We start from the raw sequence: 21,336 nt of genomic DNA, 5'->3' as shown, positions 1-21,336 counted from the left end.
GGGAAAAGGGATACATTGAACCCTCGGACACCCACGACTACAAACAAATTTTATTTCAAGAGGGATACCTTTTACCTCAGTCTGAGAAAGAGGGGATTACATTGTGCATATTATTTTTTCCTTATGTTCATGTAACATTTAAAAATGTCAATTAAAAAATATTACCATCAGTGGTTTTGGAAGGTAAAAGTAATCTTGCACTACTGAATGAAGAAGCAAGCATGTATGCAAACACCATCTCTGTTATCACTGTGTTTGATAAAGACTAGAGTTCTGGTCATAAGTCGATAACAGATTTTACTCAGAGGATTAAACACATTTTCTATTAATTTAGAAAAATACCAGTTTGTTTTTCCAATGCTAGATTTTCCTGGAAGCTGCAATACTCTTAAACAAGGGCAAAATAACAACAACAATAATAATTTATTATAGTGCTACTGGGGAAAATAGTAAAGATGTGCACAAGGGGAGTAAGTTAACAGAAAACTAACAGAAACCAGAGCCTGAGACCAACATGATTTGAATAATAAAGTGACCAGACAACAAAAGGTAGAAAAAATAATTTTATTTTCTGTTTTGTCAGATTTGCAATGTGTAATCCTGCCAGAACTGGTGTTAGACAGCAAGCTTGAGCTAGGATATAACAGAGAGAGGAAAAGTCTTTTTTGTTTATTTTGATAACACCACAGCACCGGCATGGGGTTGGAGAGGTTGTAACCCTATATAATGTTATATTGTAACTCTATGAATGTTAAACTGTGACCCGTTCTGAGCTCTCTGGAGCTATAAAAATAAATAAATAAAATTAATATAAATATTTTTTTATATTGGCGGGGGGTGGGAGTGGAGGGGGGTTAAAAAATGATCAGCCTGGGGTGTCACATACCCTAGGTATGCCACTGTGTCCATTAAATACAAAATCTATTAAATTGAGGGTTGACTGTAATTTATTTTATGGATATTTAAAATAAAGCATTATATAAGTTGTAAACATACTCTGGTTTTAATGGGCATAAAACTATGTGTGATTCCTGAATGCTGACAACATGCCATATTTTTGGCTATGTAGCTCATGGATTTTCCAAGTCATACATACATACTTTGTGGGCATGGTAAGGGACATGTTGAGAAAGTTTTGAAGTACTTCAGTTTTCTTTTAGGTTTCTGCTTCTGGCTTTTGGGTTTGGGAATTTTGTAGTAACAAAAGATTAGGTTACTTACCTCTGCTAATCTTTCTTGTAAATGCCCTCTAGAATCTACACCATAGGGTTGCATAATTCTTCCAGCCTTAAACTGTAGGGAACTCAAAACAAAATTCCAGCTCCTCTTCCTGTGGTCATATCCTGTGACAGTCCTCTGCAATACTAGTCAGTTCCCAAGCCAGGTAAACATAGTAACACAGTAGATGACGGCAGATAAAGACCCAAATGGTCCATCCAGTCTGCCCAACCTGATTCAATTTAAATTTTTTTAATTTTTTCTTCTTAGCTATTTCTGGGCAAGAATCCAAAGCTCTACCCGGTACTGTGCTTGGGTTCCTACTGCTGAAATCTCTGTTAAAACCTACTCCAGCCCAGCTACATCCTCCCAGCCATTGAAGCCCTCCCCAGCCCATCCTCCACCAAATGGCCATATACAGACACAGACCATGCAAGTCTGCCCAGTACTGGCCTTAGTTCAATTTTTAATATTATTTTCTGATTCTAGATCCTCTGTGTTCATCCCACGCTTCTTTGAACTCAGTCACCGTTTTACTCTCCACCACCTCTCTCGGGAGCACATTCCAGGCATCCACCACCCTGTCCGTAAAGTAGAATTTCCTAACATTGCCTTTGAATCTACCACCTCTCAACTTCAAATTATGTCCTCTGGGTTTACCAATTTCCTTTCTCTGGAAAAGATTATGCTCTATGTTAATACCCTTCAAGTATTTGAACATCTGAATCATATTTCCCCTGTCTCTCCTTTCCTTTAGGGTATACATATTCAGGGCTTCCAGTCTCTTCTCATAAGTCTTCTGACGCAAGCCTCCTATCATTTTCGTCACCCTCCTCTGGACTGTTTCAAATCTTCTTACGTCCTTCGCCAGATACGGTCTCCAAAACTGAACACAATACTCCAAGTGGGGCCTTACCAATGACCTGTACAGGGGCATCAACACCTTCTTCCTTCCTACTGGCTACGCCTTTCTTTATACAGCCCAGCATCCTTCTTGCAGCAGCCACTGCCTTGTCAAACTGTTTTTTCGCCTTTAGATCTTCAGACACTATCACCCCAAGGTCCCTCTCCCCATCCATGCATATCAGCTTCTCTCCTCCCAGCATATACAGTTCCTTCTGATTATTAATCCCCAAATGCATTGCTCTGCATTTCTTTGTATTGAATATTAGTTTCCAGGCATTAGACCGTTCCTCTAACTTTTGCAGATCTTTTTCATATTTTCCACTCCCTCTTCGGTGTCTACTCTGTTACACATCTTGGTATCATCTGTAGCAAACAGGAAACACAAGAAAAAAGAGAGGGAGGAGCGGGGACTGCCCACCGCATAATTAATTCTGCTCTTAATAACCAATTTAAAAACTATTATTGCTCTAAGGCGAAACATAGCATAAACATTGAACTTGAACATGCAATAATTTATAACCGTGCAAATTTCAATAAAGTAAACACTGCCTGAGGGTCCAGAATTGAAAAACCACCCAGGGATTCCGGAACTTGGCTGCAACAGGAATGGTTGTATAGCTGCTGAGCTCCTCCCTTGGGCACATAAACTGAATATTTATTACTGTCTGATTCCCTTCAGACTGACTATTTTTGATCTCTGATGGCCTCAGGAAAACAACAAAGCTTAGAATCTGCATTTGCAACTCAGGGGAAAAGCAAAAGATTGAAACCAACTCCTGTGACTCCTTCAAAAGTGCCTTTACCAGGTGATTCTATGGAGGTACTTGAACAACTGGTGGAAGGAATGAAAAATGTGCAAATGATGTTGCAGGATAACTCTCTAAAGTTACAGGATAACTCTCTAAAGTTAACCTCATTTCAGGAAGAACTGACAAATTTAACTCATCAAATACAAGTATCCAATTCCAGACTAGTAGTTGCGAGCAGCGAATTTCAGCCTGTGAGACAAAGATGGACCAGTTTCAGCTGGATCATAAATCTATCATTACCATAACAAAAAAATTGGAAGATTTGGAAAACCGGGAAATAAGAAATAATATCAGAATTTTGGGACTTCCTGAAAATATTGAGGGGCAAGATATGGTAGGTTTCTTGAAGGACTTTACTCACAAAGTGCTATCTGTAAAGATTTTTCTACCTCTAGAATATGAAAGGGCTCATAGAATCCCTTTCAGGAAAAATAACACTGCTACTGGCCCCAGACCTGTAATTTTCAAACTACTGAGATTCACACAAGTGTTGGAAATTTTAAAGGTAGCCAAGGAGAAAAAGAGTATAAAGTGGCAGGATTCTAAACTGTTTTTTCCCTGATTATGCAAAGGCCACGGCTGACAAAAAAAAACAATTTTTGGCACTACAGCCGCAGCTGAAGCAAATAGGGGCAATGTAAGGTCTATTCTTCCCTGCACTGATGAATAAAACCACATTATGAAGATCCGTTGAAGTTACAAGAATACATCAGTCAGCACTTAGATGGAATGTCTTAAATAAGGATGGATTGGCTTTAAATCACTACAGATTTTCCTTTAATTATTTTATTACATAGTTTGTTGTCATTTGCTCTGGATATTTTTAGCTTCGATGTAAGGGTTTATTATAGGCAGAAATGGTAACTGTTTTAAAATTTCAAAGGTCAACATTTACTATTTACACTTGGGATAAGAACAATGGAACTACTAATTCAAGCTGGCAACATTCAGAGATGGTTAAAGGGGAAGAAAAACTTACTCAAGATTATGCATTCTGAATCGCCATCTCTGTCCTGTTTTGAAGTTCGTCTCACGTAGCAGCCCGATGCTGCCCAGCATCAGGGAAAGGGGTCCTGGAGGTCTCAAAAGTCCATCTAACTGCCACAGGTAAGCTGCTGGTGCTGCTTTTTTATTAGGTAGGCCCCTGCGGCAGCCTGATGATAGCCAGCATCTTGGAGAAGGGCCCTGGTGAATTCCTTAAAAGTTCATCTAACTGCGACAGCATCACTTTTTTCATTGGGGCAGACAGCTCCTGAGCGTCACAGAGAGGGGTCCTTAACAATTCATTCAACTGTGCTCACGACAATCAGCCGAGTTGCATCACATGCTCCGTGTCGAAGGTCAGCTGCAGCATAGTGGAACTGTTTGAGTCGGTGTGCTCTGACTTACAGATCCTGATCTAGGTGCAATGGTGAGGAGCTCTATATGTGGAAGACCGCTGTAAGATATCTTCGACAGCCACGTTCTCAGCTTTGGTGGTGGTGCTCAGAGCTCTGGTTTCCTACGCCGCTAAATTAGCTCTGACTGCAGACTATTTGAAGGACATATGCGTATCTGCTTCAGGGATTGGTTCGAGGCTGCCTGATGTGCCTGGTTGCATGTGCTGTTGTGCCTGGGATGTGGGGCACTGGTGTTTGCTTTTAATGCTGTCATGTGGACATTTTTCGTAAAAATGCTTAGGTGCTGCTCCTCCTTTATTATGACCACAATGATCTCCAACTTTATTTCTTCTGCAGTTCTGCAGAGAGTCTTGTGTATTCCTGTTGTGAGTGGGCCTTACAGTCAGCCTTTTATTTTATTGCTAAAGAGGCTAGATAATCTTCATTGCATACTGTTAAAATGAATACTCAATGCTTAATAACATATTTGAGAGAGTGATTGTTAAGCTAATCATAATTTAACTATTAAATATGTTCAACTATTAAAAGAGGGGAATAATTATTAACTGGAGTAGATATGATGGGTTCTGATGTATTTTGTTGTTCAAAGGGGAACTTTATTACTGTATATAATTCCTTAGTTAATCTACAATGAAATTCATTAAATATGATCACTCAATATTTAATATTATTGGAGTAGTGTAATAGTTAATAATTGGAAATTATAATTTAGTTAATATTAATTATTAGATGGGGATTTAATTTCTGAAAAGTGTCAATGTGCCTGGGGGGGGTGGTAGTTGCTGGTCATCCTGGGTGTACCCAAGTTTAAGAGATACTTATTGGGGTGGGTTTGAGGGGGAGGAAGAAGGGGTTTAAATTGGGATCCTGGATGTGTGTGTGTGGGGGGGATTTTATTGATTTATGTGTTCATAGGGAAATCAATAGTAGTATGGTCTAATCACTTAAAATGGCTTTAAAAATATTTTAACTTAAGTTCAAGTTTCAAGTTTATTTAAAATTTCTTATACCGCCCAATCAGTCTTTTAGGTGGTGTACAAATTTGTAAAAACAAAGGACAAACTTTAGTTAAAATAAAAGTTTGAAGTGACACTACATCACCAAACTAAAACTATAAAAACTTTTAAAAACTATTAAAATCACAGACAAACAAGAACATAGGGTAAAAAACAAGAACTACATTAGGCAAAGTAAAAGAAAACAATTAGGGAAAATCCAAGAGGAAGGGCTGCTGTAAGTTCAGTAGTATTTTCACTCAAATTGCCCTTAAAAGGACAGTTAGGCCTCAAAGGCATCAAGGAAGAGAAATGTCTTTAGCTTCGTCTTAAAGTTATTAAGATTTGATTCTTCACGTAAATAATTTGGAATACTATTCCAAAGAGAGGGGGCAGCGACAGAGAAGATGGTAGATCTCATTGTGTATATAAACTTCAGTGACGGTATAGAGAAAAGGTTATTAGCTGTTGATCTTAGGGACCTAGAAGGAATATAAGGGGTAAGAAGATTATTTATAAATTCCAGTTGATAGTTTTGTCTAGTCTTAAATGTTAACAGAAGAATTTTGTAAGTGATTCTGTGTTCCACTGGCAACCAGTGGACTTCTTACAAGGGGATGACATGGTCAGATTTCTTTCCATTGAATATGATTTTTACAGCGGTGTTATGTATTATCTGAAGTCTTCATATTTCTTTTTTGGTTATACTTTTATAAAGGGCATTACAATAGTCAATGCATGAAATCACAAGAGAGTGAATCAAAATGTTCAAGGATGCGGCATCTAATAGCTTCGATAATGATCTGATCATACGTAGCCTATAAAAGCAACGTTGGCCCACTGTACTGATATGAAGATGATAATTAAATTTATTATCAAAAGTTACTCCATGTAATTTAAGTGAAGGCATGGTTTTAATAGAATGAGATTTGAATGTAAGAAGAGATTGCAAAGAAAATCCTTCCTTGTTGGGAAAAATCATTACTTTGGATTTTTCAATGTTCAATGAAAGCATAACTAAATGTCAGTGGGCTTAGCCATCCTATTAAGAGAAAAAAAACACTCAAGTTTTTAAAACAGCAGGAGGCGGACATATATTTTTTTGCAGGATACTCATTTATCAGCTAGTGAATCAGCCAAGTTAAAAGAGGGGTGGGTCAAGCATAGTTTTTCACTCCTGCATTGGGGAAAAAAGCTGGGGTGGCTATCCTAGTGAATAGGAAATGCTCAGCTGCATTTAGTTTAATTTCAGAAGATCCTATGGGAAGATGGATTCAGGTACACATGAGCTCAGGGAAAAGTATTCTGACACTTTTTAATATTTATGCCCCTAATTCAAATCAGGCTGAATTTTTCAAAACTCTTCAACAGTTGATTCTGCTACTGGCTTCTTCTAATTTAGTAGTAGCTGGGGACTTTAATGGATCCATTGTTGGACAAACAGCCCAGTAAGCTAATAAAATCAATGGGCTTAGATAATTTAATACAATCCTGTGGCTTGAAAGTTATATGGCGGATTCTTCATTTTAATACTTGGGAATTTTCTTTCTGCTTCCATGTACATAAATCATTTTCTTCAATAATAGATTACATTTTTGTTTCAGATCAATTAACTCAGCAGGTTACAAACGCCAGCATAGACCCAATTATTTTATGAGATCATGCTGGAGTTTGGATTGAATTTAAATTTGCTGAACAAGATGGAAGTAGACCTGTTTGGAGATTCAATAATACATTGCTTGCAGATTCAAACTTTCTTGAGGAATTTCAATTAAAAATGAATGAATATTTTCAACTCTATGCCTCAGGAAATCTCTTTAGAAACATTATGGGATGCTTTCAAAGCTATAATTAGAGGACAAATCATTTTGTATTTGGCACATATTAGGAAACAACTTAAAATGGAATTTTCCAATTTGGAACAAAATATCCAAAAGTTGGAGTCACAATTGGCCTCGAAATGGGAACAAATTACCTTACAGGCCCTCTTAAAAGCTAAATATAAATACAATGAGATTTCCTTTCAATTGGCGAGGAAATATATGTTTTCCCAACAGGCTCTGTATTATGGTAACTCGAATAAAGCGGGAAGATTATTGGCTAACTCCCTCAAAGGAATAAAAAGGAAAGGAAAGATTGTGGCGATTAAAGATGAGAAGGGAAATACTAACAATTTTTGAACTATTACAAAGCTTTATATTCTTATAAGCTTTATTCAAATAAGGAAATTGAGGATTTAGAATTTTTAAAGTTAATTAAGGGGCCAAAAATTCCCAAGCATATAAGGAGAGATCTTGAGGCACCTATATCACTGAAAGAATTTCAGATTGCGCTGAAGTCCCTTAGAGTTGGATCCGCTCCAGGTGGTGATCGATTTTCTGTGAAGTTTTACAAATCATTCCAAATTTCATTATTACCTAATCTTTTAAATTTGTATCAGGCACAACTAACTAAAGGTTGTATTTTAGGTACTATGGCAGAATCTTTAACAATTATTTTACTGAAGCCAAATAAAGAACCCATGTTGGTTTAAAATTAGAGGCCTATTTCTTTGATTAATGTAGATGGAAAACTTTTGGCTAAGTTATTGGCTTTACGATTGGCTAAGGCTCTTCCTTATATTATGCATGAAACGGGTTTTGTTGCTCAAAGACATTCTTCAAACAACACCAGACTGGCTTTTCATATGTTAAATTTATCAAAAGCTATGGAAGATCCGGCCTTCTCTGTTTCTTTGGATGCAGAGAAGGCCTTTGATCGTGAAGAATGGACCTTCATATATCAAGCAATGGATTGGTTTGGTACAGGATCCGGTTTTATTCAAATGATCCAAACTGTATAGTTCCCCTTCTGCCAGATTATATATTGATAATACTTTTTCAGAACATTTTCATGTGGAGAGGGGAGTTATCCCCTTTGCTTTTTGATATTGTTCTGGAACCCTTGATATTGGCTATTTAACAGACAAAGGAGATAAAGGGTATTCCTCATACAGGTTGGGAATATAAGGTCTCTGCTTATGCAGATGACATTTTGCTTCATTTGAAGAATCCTGAATTTACCATTCCGCATTTACTAGATTTGATTGACTGATTTGGAAAATTTTCTGGATATAAAATAAATTGAAGTAAATCGGAGGATCTTCTGCTAAACATGCATTGTATGAAAGGATTATTTGATTCATTCCATTTTCTTTGGAAGGAAGAGGGTATAAAATATTTAGGTATTTGGATTCAAACAACACTGGAAGATAAATTGAGAGTAAATGAAAAATCTTTATTGCTGAAGGTGTGAGCAATGGAACCCCTTACATCTTTCTTGGTGGAGGAGAGTCCAAACGGTTAAGATGATGATTCTGCCTGTAGTTTGCTACCAAATGGGTATGTTGCCAGTTTACTTTCAGGGGTCCTTTTATAAGAAATTAACTAGTATGCTCACTAAATTTATTTGGCTGGGTATAACTGCTCGAATCGCTTTACTATCTTTGCAAAAACCAATTGCGGTGGGTGGGGTAAATTTCCCAAACTTTTATAGGTACCATCAGGCCTATATACTGCATCAAGGTATGTATTGGATCCTTCCTGAGCTCATGTAACATCTTCCAGATTGGCTTTACTTAGAATAGCAACTCCAATTATGTCATATTTTAAGTATCAAGTTACCTAGGATTTATAAGGACAATAGAATTTTATTCAATACATAGCAGACATTGAAATTTATTAATAACTTAGCACCTATTCCAATTCATTTATCCACGTGTCAATCCTTATGATTGAACTCCAAGATTCAAATTGGCGAGTCTAAGATCCTCTGGAAGCACTGGCTGCAGGCAGGCATATGCACATTGGATGGTGTGTTATCAGATGGAAAGATGCTTGACTTTTCACGACTGCAACAAACATTTGGTATTGCAAAGTCTGAAGTATATAAGTGGTTGCAGTTGAAGCAGGCCATTCAGAAGGGGTTCCCTGACTGGTGAAATTTAAAAACTCAATATAGCTTACTGGGTCTATGCTTCCAGATAGATTTGCTAGGGCATCAGGCAGCCAAGTGGTACAAATTAATAACTGAATTCTTGAATAAAAAACAAAAAACTAGTCTTTGAGACATTTGGAACATTGAGATTAAGCAGCAGATTTCTGTGTTTCAATGGCCACGGATTTGAACTTGGAGGATGAGAGGTACATTGCCAGCATCTATGAGACAAACATGTTTTTTTTGTTGCAAAGAAATTTTTGGACCCCTGTTAGATTGCAAAAAATTAGATAGTTCTAAATCAAATAGATGCTGGCACTGTCATCTCGATATAGGGACACTGGATCATCTGCTCTTCTTTTGCCCCTTGATACTTAAGTTTTGGCAATCCATTTGGAGTCAAACCAATAGAATACTGGAAGCTCCAGTGGCACTGACATATGATACAGTGCTATTTGGCACGTTAATGAGGGCCAAGAGTCCAATAACTTCCCATAACAACAAATTACTTTTCATCATGATGGGAGTTGCCATACAACTTATTCTGAAAAACTGGAAAAATTGGGACAGGTTAAACTATAGCTTTTGGTGGGAATCCTTGTGCCAAACTTATAAATTTGAACGTATGAGAGCAATACAGTTGGGACATTATAAGAAATTTAAGGATGTTTGGGACCCATTGACAAAATTATGTAAAGACCGATTATTGGTTTTAGCCATTTGATTATACACATCCAGGTTGGGTGGGTGGGAGTGGGGTATGTAATTAATTTATTATTTGTTTGCAAGGTTGTTTATCTTGATCAATTGCATTATAGTAAGTGTTTTTAAACTTTTAGGAAGGGAGGGTGGGGATAGGGACGGAGTTATGTATTTATTGTATCATTTGAGTGCTGTCTATTGTGTTAATTGATTGATAATATGTTACACTTTGTGCTGGCTTTAAAATGAATAAAAATTAAAAAGAAAACCCACCCAGGAATCCCTCAAACCCAGCTTAAAGCACAAATATGGCATTCTCAATGAGTCTTGACAGAAATCCATCTTACCAGCTACTGGTCAGGCGATCTGTGAATCGGACAGAAAAACAGGCGGGTGTGTAGATTCCAGAGGATATTTACAAGAAAGAAGATTAGCAGAGGTAAGTAACCTAATCTTTCGTTCTTGTACAATACCTCTGGAATCTATACCATAGGGACGTATCAAAGCAATCCCAGGATATTGGGGTGGGGGTGGGGGGCAATAAGCCCACCAACTGGACAGAAGCCCCAAAAGCTGCATCATGCATTACCGCCACATCAAGCTGATAGAATTTCATGAAAGTATGCAGAGAGGCCCAAGTGGCCACCCTGCAAATATCCACAGGAGAAACAGCTGTGGAATCTGCCCAAGAGGAAGCCATTCCTCTGGTAGAGTGAACCTTCACCTAAGGGGAGGCTTCCTCCCCACTGACATATAGAGAGTGGAAATTGCTGCTTGGATCCATTGATAAATGATATCCTTAGAAGGAGGTCTACCCCACCGGGCAGGACCCACCAGTATAAACAAATGAATCGAAAGACGGAAGGCATTCGAGGCCTCCAGATATCTCAGAAGGAGACTCCTTATGTCCAGTGACCTCAGAACAAAAATGAGCAGCCGAGCTTCCTGATTAACATGGACCGCTGAAACCATTTTGTGAAGAAGGAATAAAGAAGAAAGGACAGCCCTCAAAAGAAGGGGGGGTCACGGGAGGTACACCATGGGCTGGAGGGTCTGGGATCCCTCCTGCCTGTATTTGAGGGGGGGTTCAGAGGGGTGGGGGACTGGGCCTCGGCAGGAGGGCTTGGGCTCCCTCCTGCCAGTATTTCCAGGAGGGTTGGGGGTGCCGGCAGGAGAGATTGAGCATCTCTCCTGCCACGGTTTGAGGAAGTTTGGGGGGGGGGATCACGATCGCGGTAGGAGAGATTAGCATCTCTCCTGTGATTGTTGCTATGGAGGGTGGGCAGGTTCCCGGGGCAGCTGAGTATAACAAGGAGGAGGCCTCAGTAACAGAGCCCACGTTCAGTCGTATTCACAGACTGGAAATTTCGGCGGGGTTATACTGCTCTTTAGCTCTAATCATTGGCCAGCTCCTGTATTTAACTTTAGAAGATATTAAAGTTAAATACAGGAGCTGGCCAATGATTAGAGCTAAAGAGCAGTATAACCCCGCCGAAATTTCCAGTCTGTGAATACGACTGAACGTGGGCTCTGTTACTGAGGCCTCCTCCTTGTTATACTTTTAAGTAAAATAGGATACACTTTTTCAGATATATGGGAATATATTATATATTAATATTGGACTATAAATTACGCCAGGTGTACACCTGGCAGGGCCTCCGCGTGTGCGGATCGCCGGACTTGATGGATCGAAGGTCTGTTCCGGAGATGGCAGTTCTTATGTTCTTATGACTGAGACTATTTCAGCAGCCCCTCATATATATTTTTCTATATCAATATACGCTAGAATTTTTTAAAAAAATTCCATTTATTTATTATTTCTCAGGTATACGATATGGTGTAAATTATTAACAAGGGGCTTCCACCAAGTTTAAATCCAGCACTGCTTCTGAGTTTATTAAGAAACGTATTGAAGTTTATTATGATTTTAGCTTCCAAGAGAGAAAATTCCCAGCAGCATTCCCAAGAAAAATATTTTTCCTGACAGTATTCCATAATTTACCCCATAGCAAAACAATGTTCTTTACTAAACTATTACCCTCCTCCCACATACACACACACACACACACATTTAGAAGAGCAAGGCAAGAATGCAGATAGAAACATAAAATCACATCTAGAGTAGCATGGTGTAAATACTGTTCCCTCTGGAACTGCCTTCAGATTTATCCAACATTGACAGCCCCCTGAAACAACCAAAATTCCAGGCTTTTCCTGTTTGTAGAATGAGTGGCAAGTCTCAAAGTTTTTTTGTCACTGGTACAATACATTTCACTGGCTGGAATATAGTGCAATGTTATACCAAGAATACCATAACTTAAAATTAATTAAATATTTAATTTATTGATTTCTTTAATTCAATTCATATCCTAAAAACTAACAAAATTTATTTCATCTACATTTTAAAATCTACAATAACATGTAATACAAAGTGCAAAGTGCATAGGCTGGGAAAAGCTACAGGTATTATCTAAAGCTTTAAAGTAGAGTCCGTCAATCAATCTTAAAGGTTCTTAATGATGCTACGTTTTGAAGCCATTCAGGCCCAATGAAGCTTACTTAACTTGATGATGATTCAATTAAAGTCCCAATATCTCCTTGAGTAGTAATCTTTAGGCTTGACCAGGCCAGTTGTTCCTTATATTAATGATCCAATTAGAAATGCTTAATCAGTTCTGAGGTTCTCTCTTCTTAATCCTTAAAGTTTTCCAGTTTTAATTACTTATATTGTTCAATCAGCATAAGCTTGAAGATTGATTGATGGACTGTACTTTAAAGCTTTAGATCAGGGGTGTCAAAGTCCCTCCTCGAAGGCCACAATCCAGTCGGGTTTTCAGGATTTCCCCAATGAATATGCACTGCTTTCATTGTATGCTAATAGATTTCATGCATATTCATTGGGGATATCCTGAAAACCCGACTGGATTGCGGCCCTCAAGGAGGGACTTTGACACCCCTGCTTTAGATAGTAACTGTAGCTTTTCCCAGCCTATGATTTTGTTATTAGTAGCACTTTGCACTTTGTATTACATGTTATTGTAGATTTTAAATGTAGATGATATAAATTTTGTTAGTTTTTAGGATATGAATTGAACTAAAGAAATCAATAAATTAAATATTTAATTAATTTTATGTTATGGTATTCTTGGTATAGCATTTTAATGAATTGAATATCAGTAATTGACTATATTTACCCTACTTTGTATAGTTTGAATATAGTGCAAGCTAGGATGCAGTGCTCTGCTGAACAAGCTTTTGCCAGAATGAGACCCTTTCAAAGGATTAGACAAGATAAGGAAAATCTTGATCTGTCTGCTCCTTTCTAAGGCGAGGGAGGGTAGAAGAACTTGGGCTTGGATTGGTGAATGTCAGTCTCAGAAAGGAAAGAAAGCAGTAGAGCCAGAGGAAGGAAAAATATATCAAAGATATGTACCTGTTAATAAATACAGTTTAATCAGGCACTTACATTTGTTATAAAGCAAAATTTGAAGGATATGTGCCATTGCTATAACTATTTTGCAGGATACTGTCATGTGAGTTGAGATGTTTGTCATTATAGTAGACTTATGTTTAAGACAGGACATAATGCAACTATATTTTAAAATGTTGATGTTTCCATTAAGTATGTATGTAGTTTGAGTTGATGCAGGATAGCTGTTGGGCAGATTGTTTACTTAGAAATCCATCATCAAGTGCACTCTAAGGCATTATTTAATTGTGTACCAAGAAAAGTTACTCATACAGTGGTGCCTCGCATAACGGACGCCTCGCACAGCGAACGCTGCGCACAACGAACTTCTTGTCTTGATTTGTACAACGGACTTCGTTTCACACAACGAAGTCGCCCGAGGGGCCCGGGGGGGGCGGAACTACTCTCGCCGCTTCCTAATGTGAGCCGGGAACAGCAGCACCCTCCTGTCTGAATGCAGTGTTCCATCATCTCCCTCCACCTCACCTTAGATGCCGAGTTTTCCGGCTTTCTTTTTCGGCCAGCCACACACTTTCAAAGAGCAGCACATGCGCAGATGCTCTGTTGTTCAATCTTCTCCTCTGACGCAACCGGAAACAGGAAGTTGCAGGAGAGGAGAACATTGATCAACTCCAGCAGCTGCGCGTGCACAGCTTTTTGAAAGCGTGCGGCTGGGTGAAAAAGAAAGCTGGCAAACTCTGCATATAAGGTGAGGTGGAGGGAGGGAAATGGCGGAATGCTGCGATCGGGCGGGTAGGGCTGCAGAACGAATTATTTTGTTTTACATGTATTCTTATGGGAAAACGCGTTTCACACAACGAACTTTTCGCATAACAAACTTGCTCCTGGAACGAATTAAGTTCGTTGTGTGAGGCACCACTGTACTTATATATATATAATGCCCACACATATTAGCTCTGAGCTCTTCCAAAATATCTGTTCTGGGCCACCTTTAAAGTTTCTTTTAGGGAACAGAGACCTGCCTTTGCCCAATCCCCCACCAACATGCTTTCCAGTTAGACAGGCTTCTGGCTGGCTTACAACTAGTCTCTCAGTCCCACAGTCAGGCAAGAAACATTCTTAAGCCCTCTAATCATTTCTCTCACTCTTTTAACCATTATTAGTTTGTTAGGAACTTTTAATACTTTTCCCCACAGACTTTCATTCACATATCCAGTCTTCATTCATACCCAGTGCTTCAGGATCCCAATCCATTTCAGGGTTGCTGAATACCTCAGAATTTTCCTGCCCTATCTCCATGGGCAGTTCCTCCCCCTCTGAGTACAGGGATTCCCCACTGCATGAAGCAGTTTCAAAGTACAGTCAAACCTCAGTTTGCGAGTAATGCGGTATGCGAGTGTTTTGCAAGACGAGCAAAACATTTTCGCAAATTGTGACTCGCAAACCGAGCATTGACTCGATTTGCAAGTCCCCCCATCCACAAACTGGCATCACCCCCTGCCCGCAAACGCCACCCCATTTCCCCCTCCGTGCGGACCAGCATCCCCCGCCCGCCCAAACTGAAGGCTTACCCCAATCTGACATGCAGCACCAACCCACAGGAGGTGCCAGTGCCTGAAGATCATGCTGCTTGCTGGACTGGGCCTTGAGCATCTGCGCATGCTCAAGGCCTTCTGGCTCTCGTTCTCTCCGAGAATCTCAGAGAGGCGGAAGCCAGAAGACCTTGAGTATGTGCAGATGCTCAAGGCCCAGTCTGGCAAGCAGCACGATCTTCGGGCACCGCACTTCCTGTGGGTTGGTGCTGCGTGCCGGTGCCAGATTGGGGATAAGCCTTCAGTTTGAGCAGGCGGGGGATGCCGGTTCACACGGAGGGGACAAGCGTTCAAGAGGGGGGGCAATGCCAGTTCACGGGGGGCAGCATATGTGGGCAGGGGAGCGATGCAGGTTTGCGAGGGGGGATGTGGAAGCACACCAATGGCCTCGGGGGTGGGGGGGTCTTTTGGAGATGTGGTGGGATGGAGCAGTGCCAGTGGCCAGGGGGCAGGGGAGGTGGATCCAATCAAGCGAGTTTCCCTTACTTCCTATGGGAAAACTCGCTTTGATATACGAGTAATTTGGTTTACGAGCATGCTTCTGAATGAATTATGCTCGTAAACCAAGGTTCCATTGTACTCCTGCCCAGGCTGTTTCCCAACCCCCTCTAACCTTGGTTTTAGTGCAGGGTTTCTCAGAGCTCTGGAGCAGCTTTGAATGGGCTTGCGAGGGGCAGGCACTGGAGCATATTTTCTCCCCCCTGAATTGCTTTCCTGGATGTGTTCTCTGCTATGAGTTCCTGATTGCCCCCTGCTGAGATCAGCTGAGGTTAATTTATCCTGCTGAGGCTTCAGGCTTACTCTAGCTCAGGGATCTCAAAGTTCCTCCTTGAGGTCCGCAATCCAGTCGTTTTTTCAGGATTTCCCCAATGAATATGCATTGAAAGCAGTGCATGCACATAGATCTCATGCATATTCATTGGGGAAATCCTGAAAACCCGATTGGATTGCGGCCCTCAAGGAGGGACTTTGAGACCCCTGCTCTAGCTGATGGAACACTCTGTAGCTTTGGAGTCCCTCCCCTTTTTTAACCCTTGCTGTGTCTTTCTACTTGCAAAGGGTTTTCCCTTGAGTGCTGGCTTTTTGAAAGGAATTATATGGAAGTGGGAAGACCCTCCTGCTTTGTTCTACAGTGTCCCCCTTCCTGTAACCTGCCTGCCTTTCTATAGGACTGGGCACAACCTTAATGAACAGGTTTCTTTCTTTGGGCACAGGTATGCTTTCTTTTCTGGTCTGGTTTAAACCAGTGACAGGAGCTTCCCTGTCACAGTATGAATATACCCTTAACATATGCAGGAGCGATATTTAATCTCTTTGACACTTCTGTAGATGTGAGTAAGAATAATAAGAGATTATTAGCTGTATTGAAATCTGTGGCCATTCAGTGCATTCTGAGAACATGGAAAGATTTATCATCACTATCCTTTCAATTCTGGTAGAACTCAGTTTGTGTATGTGGGAAGTATAAAGCAACCATAATGGAAAAAAGGGGCAAAAAGGCAAAATTTAATAAATTATGGCTGCCCATTAAAAATATGTGAAGAGTAATAAAGTTTGATTGTCATGAATGACTGGGTGTGTATATATTGGTGTGTATGGATTCTGTACTCTCCTTATGTATGTGTCAAACGGAGGGATGGGTTATGTTTAGGATACATGTGTATCCTTGCTTATATTAATAATACTATGAGAAATGTTTTGAAATTTATATTCTCCTGTCTGGATATTTGTTATTAAAACTTTCAATAACATTTTGGAACAAAAAAAACAGAGAAAATTTTGAGTTGTGATTGTGTTAATTATGATAATTAGACTATTGTGACCTAATACACCAAATTTTTAAGGGGCTAAGCCGAAAATAAATGTGCTGTTAAATTAACTTTTGGTAGTTACTGTATACTAGTGCGAACATTAGTACATAAAAGTCCAAAAAGTGGATGAAAAGGAAGACCAAACAGGGATGGCATTTTCTGGGCAACCTTTTATTGTTGGAAAAAAAAAAAATATATATATATATATATATGTTGTTCGACCTGACGCAGGGTGCCACAGGGCTCAGTGCTTGGACCCGTGCTCTTCAACATCTTTATAAATGATCTGGACATTGGTACGACGAGCAAGGTTATTAAATTTGCAGATGATATGAAGTTATACAGAGTAGTGAAGACACAGGGGGATTACGAAGATCTGCAACATGACTTAATCAAGCTCGAGAAATGGGCAGCGACATGGCAAATGAGGTTCCATATGGATAAGTGCAAAGTGATGCATGTCGGGAACAAAAATCTCATGCACGAATACAGGATGTCCGGGGCGGTACTTGGAGAGACCTCCCAGGAAAGGGACTTGGGAGTTCTGATCGACAAGTCCATGAAACCATCTGCACAATGTGCTAGGGCGGCGAAAATGGCAAACAGAATGTTAGGAATGATCAAGAAGGGGATCACGAACAGATCCGAGAAGGTTATCATGCCGCTGTACCGGGCCATGGTGTGCCCTCACCTGGAATACTGCGTCCAGCACTGGTCGCCGTACATGAAGGACACGATACTACTCGAAAGGGTCCAGAGAAGAACGACTAAAATGGTTAAGGGGCTGGAGGAGTTGCCGTACAGCAAGAGATTAGAGAAACTGGGCCTCTTCTCCCTTGAGAAGAGGAGACTGTGAGGGGACATGATCGAAACATTCATAATACTGAAGGAAATAGAATTAGTAGAGAAAGACAGACTGTTCACCCTCTCCAAGGTAGGGAGAACGAGAGGGCACTCTCTAAAGTTGGAAGGCGATAGATTCCACACAAATGTAAGGAAATTCTTATGTTATGTTCTGTGATTCAGCTCAAGAGCCTACATCAGGGGTCGATAAAACAAGATCATATAAAGAAAGTAGCCTCTGAGATAGAATGAAATAATATGCCCAATCCTTTAACAAATATACTTCTACTGCTGCTTAACAAAGCAAAATGCCATTATAACCTACAAATTAAAAAAAGGCCTACACAAGTTCCCCATTAAATCTGGGTTTAGAATGTAGTAAAGTCCTGCATGGAACATGCTCAGTCCAGATTTTACCACACTTTAGGAAAAAGGTCTCTAATAGTCTTAATTTTAAAAAAAGAGAAATGTAATTAAACAACCTAGTAGGAGATATTTTTTGCTCAGTTCTTTCATCTCATTTAAGATGCTTCCAGGGCCATAAATTTAACTTCAGCTCAGTTTGCTTTCTAAACTGAATTTGTCGTAATGCTATTTATTGCTATGGATTACAGTCTCTTTCATTACTGTCGTTAAATGATGCATTTGAGGCTCAAGTTAAATATATTTGACCTTTTAAGAAGATTAGTCTGTCTTATGCCATCTTTCTTTGATAGTTTTTCTAGCATCAAGTATTGCAGCCTTCTGATTTCTTTTTTTTTTTTTTTTTTTTGCTTTTCAATAATAAATACATATGTATGCTATACAGCCTGAAGGTCTAGCCACTTCTCTGTTGAACAATCACATCAAACAATATTTGGCTAAGTAATCTCAAAGCTGTGATAGCAGAACATCCCCAACCCCTAAGAAATTGAAATCAAGAGCCTCAGTTTCAAACCTGAACTTTCTGCTCCATTGAAAAACATGTTCAATCGGCAGCACTGGAATTGCCTGCTCAAACCCTTCCTTCATTATGCTATATTTAAGTCTAGATGAATAATTGCAGTAAATAGATGCCTTCGGGAAGGTACTGTATAAACATTGATGGTATAGTGGAAGGCATGTTGTAAGAGAAAAACTGGTTGATCTTGCTATTAAATGAAAACAGTGCAAAGATCTGATATGGCAGGAATCTAACTTACAGGCTCCACACCCCTGTTAGATCTGGTCCTTGTCTTTAAATCAAAGTATCCAAGCAGCAGGAAAAAAAAAAACACCTTACAGGCTCTACACCCCATGGTGGAATCCTGAAGCAGTTGCAGCCTGAGTGATGCATGCTGAAATAGATTTGGAGGAATCCAACTTTACAGACTCTACACCAGTGGTCTCAAATTCGAACCTTTTGCAGGGCCATATTTTAGATTTGTAGGTACTTAGAGGGCCTCAGAAAAAATAGTTAATGTCTTATTAAAGAAATGACAATTTTGCATGAGGTAAAACTCTTTATGGTTTATAAATCTTTCCTTTTGGCTAAGTCTTAATAATAGTATTGTAATTTATAGCTAAAGAGACTTATGATCAAGAAACTGTTTTATTTTATTTTTGTGATTATGATAAACATACCGAGGGCCTCAAAATAGTACCTGCTAGGCCACATGTGGCCTCTGGGCTGTGAGTTTGAGACCACTGCTCTACACCCATGTTAAATTCCTCTCGTAGTGGAATGGAGACCAAGCAATAGGAAAAAAACACCTTACAGGCTCTACACCCATGGTGGACTTTCCACAATGCAAGCCTGCTCAGTGAAGTTTATAGGAAACATGAAGTAGGAAAATTAAACCTTAAATGTTGCGAACAACTGAGGTTGTTGGGTTTTTTGGGTTTTTTTTTAGGCAGGCAGGCTAAAAAGATAAAACTTCCATAAGGACTGTGAGAAGTCATAGGTCAGTTGTTATGAGAGAACAATGTTGATGATATAGCGACAGCAAGCTCCGATTAACATAGAAACATAGAAATAGACGGCAGATAAGGGCCACGGCCCATCTAGTCTGCCCACCTAAAGACTCTCCCCTACCTTTCTCTGTGAATAGATCCCACGTGTCTATCCCATTTGGCCTTAAAATCAGGCACGCTGCTGGCCTCAATCACCTGTAGTGGAAGACTATTCCAGCGATCAACCACTCTTTCAGTGAAAAAGAATTTCCTGGTGTCACCTCGCAGTTTCCCGCCCCTGATTTTCCACGGATGCCCTCTTGTTGTCGTGGGACCCTTGAAAAAGAAGATATCTTCCTCCGCCTCGATGCGGCCCGTAAGATACTTGAACGTCTCGATCATGTCTCCCCTCTCTCTGCGCTCCTCGAGCGAGTATAGCTGTAATTTGTCAAGCCGTTCTTCGTATGGAAGATCCTTGAGTCCCGAGACCATCCGGGTGGCCATTCTCTGCCCCGACTCCAGTCTCAGCACATCCTTGCGATAATGTGGCCTCCAAAATTGCACACAGTATTAAGAACATAAGAAGTTGCCTCCGCTGAGGCAGACCATAGGTCCATCCTGCCCAGCGGTCCGCTCCCGCGGCGGCCCATCAGGCCCATTGCCTGAGCAATGGTCTATACCTATCTATACCCCTCAATCCCTTTTTCTTCTAGGAATCTATCCAAACCTTCTTTGAAACCATTTAATGTTTTCTTGTCTACAACAGCCTCTGGAAGCGCGTTCCATGTATCCACCACCCTCTGAGTGAAAAAGAACTTCCTAGCGTTTGTTCTAAACCTGTCCCCTTTCAATTTCTCCGAGTGCCCCCTTGTACTTGTGGTGCCCCTTAATTTGAAAAATCTGTCCCTGTCTACTTTTTCTATGCCCTTCAGGATCTTGAAGGTTTCTATCATGTCTCCTCTAAGTCTTCGCTTCTCCAGGGAGAAAAGTCCCAACTGCTTCAATCTGTCGGTATATGGGAGATTTTCCATTCCCTTTATCAGTTTAGTTGCTCTTCTTTGTACTCCCTCAAGTACCACCATGTCTTTCTTGAGGTACGGTGACCAGTACTGAACACAGTACTCCAGATGCGGCCGTACCATTGCACGATACAGCGGCATGATGACTTCCTTCGTCCTGGTCGTAATACCCTTCTTAATGATACCCAACATTCTGTTTGCTTTCCTTGAGGCCGTGGCGCATTGCGCTGATGCCTTCAGTGTTGCGTCTACCATCACTCCCAGGTCTCTCTCCAGGTTACTGACCCCTAGTGGTGTTCCCCCCATTTTGTATGTGAACATCGGGTTCTTTTTCCCCACGTGCATGACCTTGCATTTCCCCACGTTGAAGCTCATCTGCCATTTTTCGGCCCACTTTTCCAGCTGCATTAGATCCTTTTGGAGATCTTCGCAGTCTTCCCTGGTTTGAGCCCTGCTGTATAGTTTGGTGTCATCTGCAAATTTAATGACTTCACACTTGGTTCCCGCCTCTAGGTCGTTTATGTAGATATTGAACAGGAGCAGTCCCAGCACCGACCCCTGTGGAATTCTGCTCGTGACCCCTTTCCAGTCTGAGTAGTGGCCCTTTACGCCAACCCTCTGCTTCCTGTTTGCCAGCCAGTTTTTGATCCATCGGTGGACCTCCCCTTGTACCCCGTGGTTCCATATCTTTTTAAGCAGTCTCTCGTGTGGCACCTTGTCGAAGG

At 40.3% G+C, this 21,336-nt stretch overlaps 1 long non-coding RNA gene across 1 annotated transcript in view; it reads left to right on the top strand.

The window, feature by feature from the left end:
* Positions 1-21,336, top strand: part of LOC117360746 — a 90,556-nt gene that overhangs the window by 35,902 nt on the left and 33,318 nt on the right. The gene's annotated exons all lie outside the window — the stretch shown is intronic.

The sequence above is a fragment of the Geotrypetes seraphini genome, chromosome 1 (genome assembly GCF_902459505.1).
Source record: "Geotrypetes seraphini chromosome 1, aGeoSer1.1, whole genome shotgun sequence".
Lineage (NCBI taxonomy): Eukaryota > Metazoa > Chordata > Amphibia > Gymnophiona > Dermophiidae > Geotrypetes > Geotrypetes seraphini.
The sequence above is the reverse complement of the archived record's forward strand: the minus strand, read 5'-3'. Positions and strand labels throughout refer to the sequence as shown.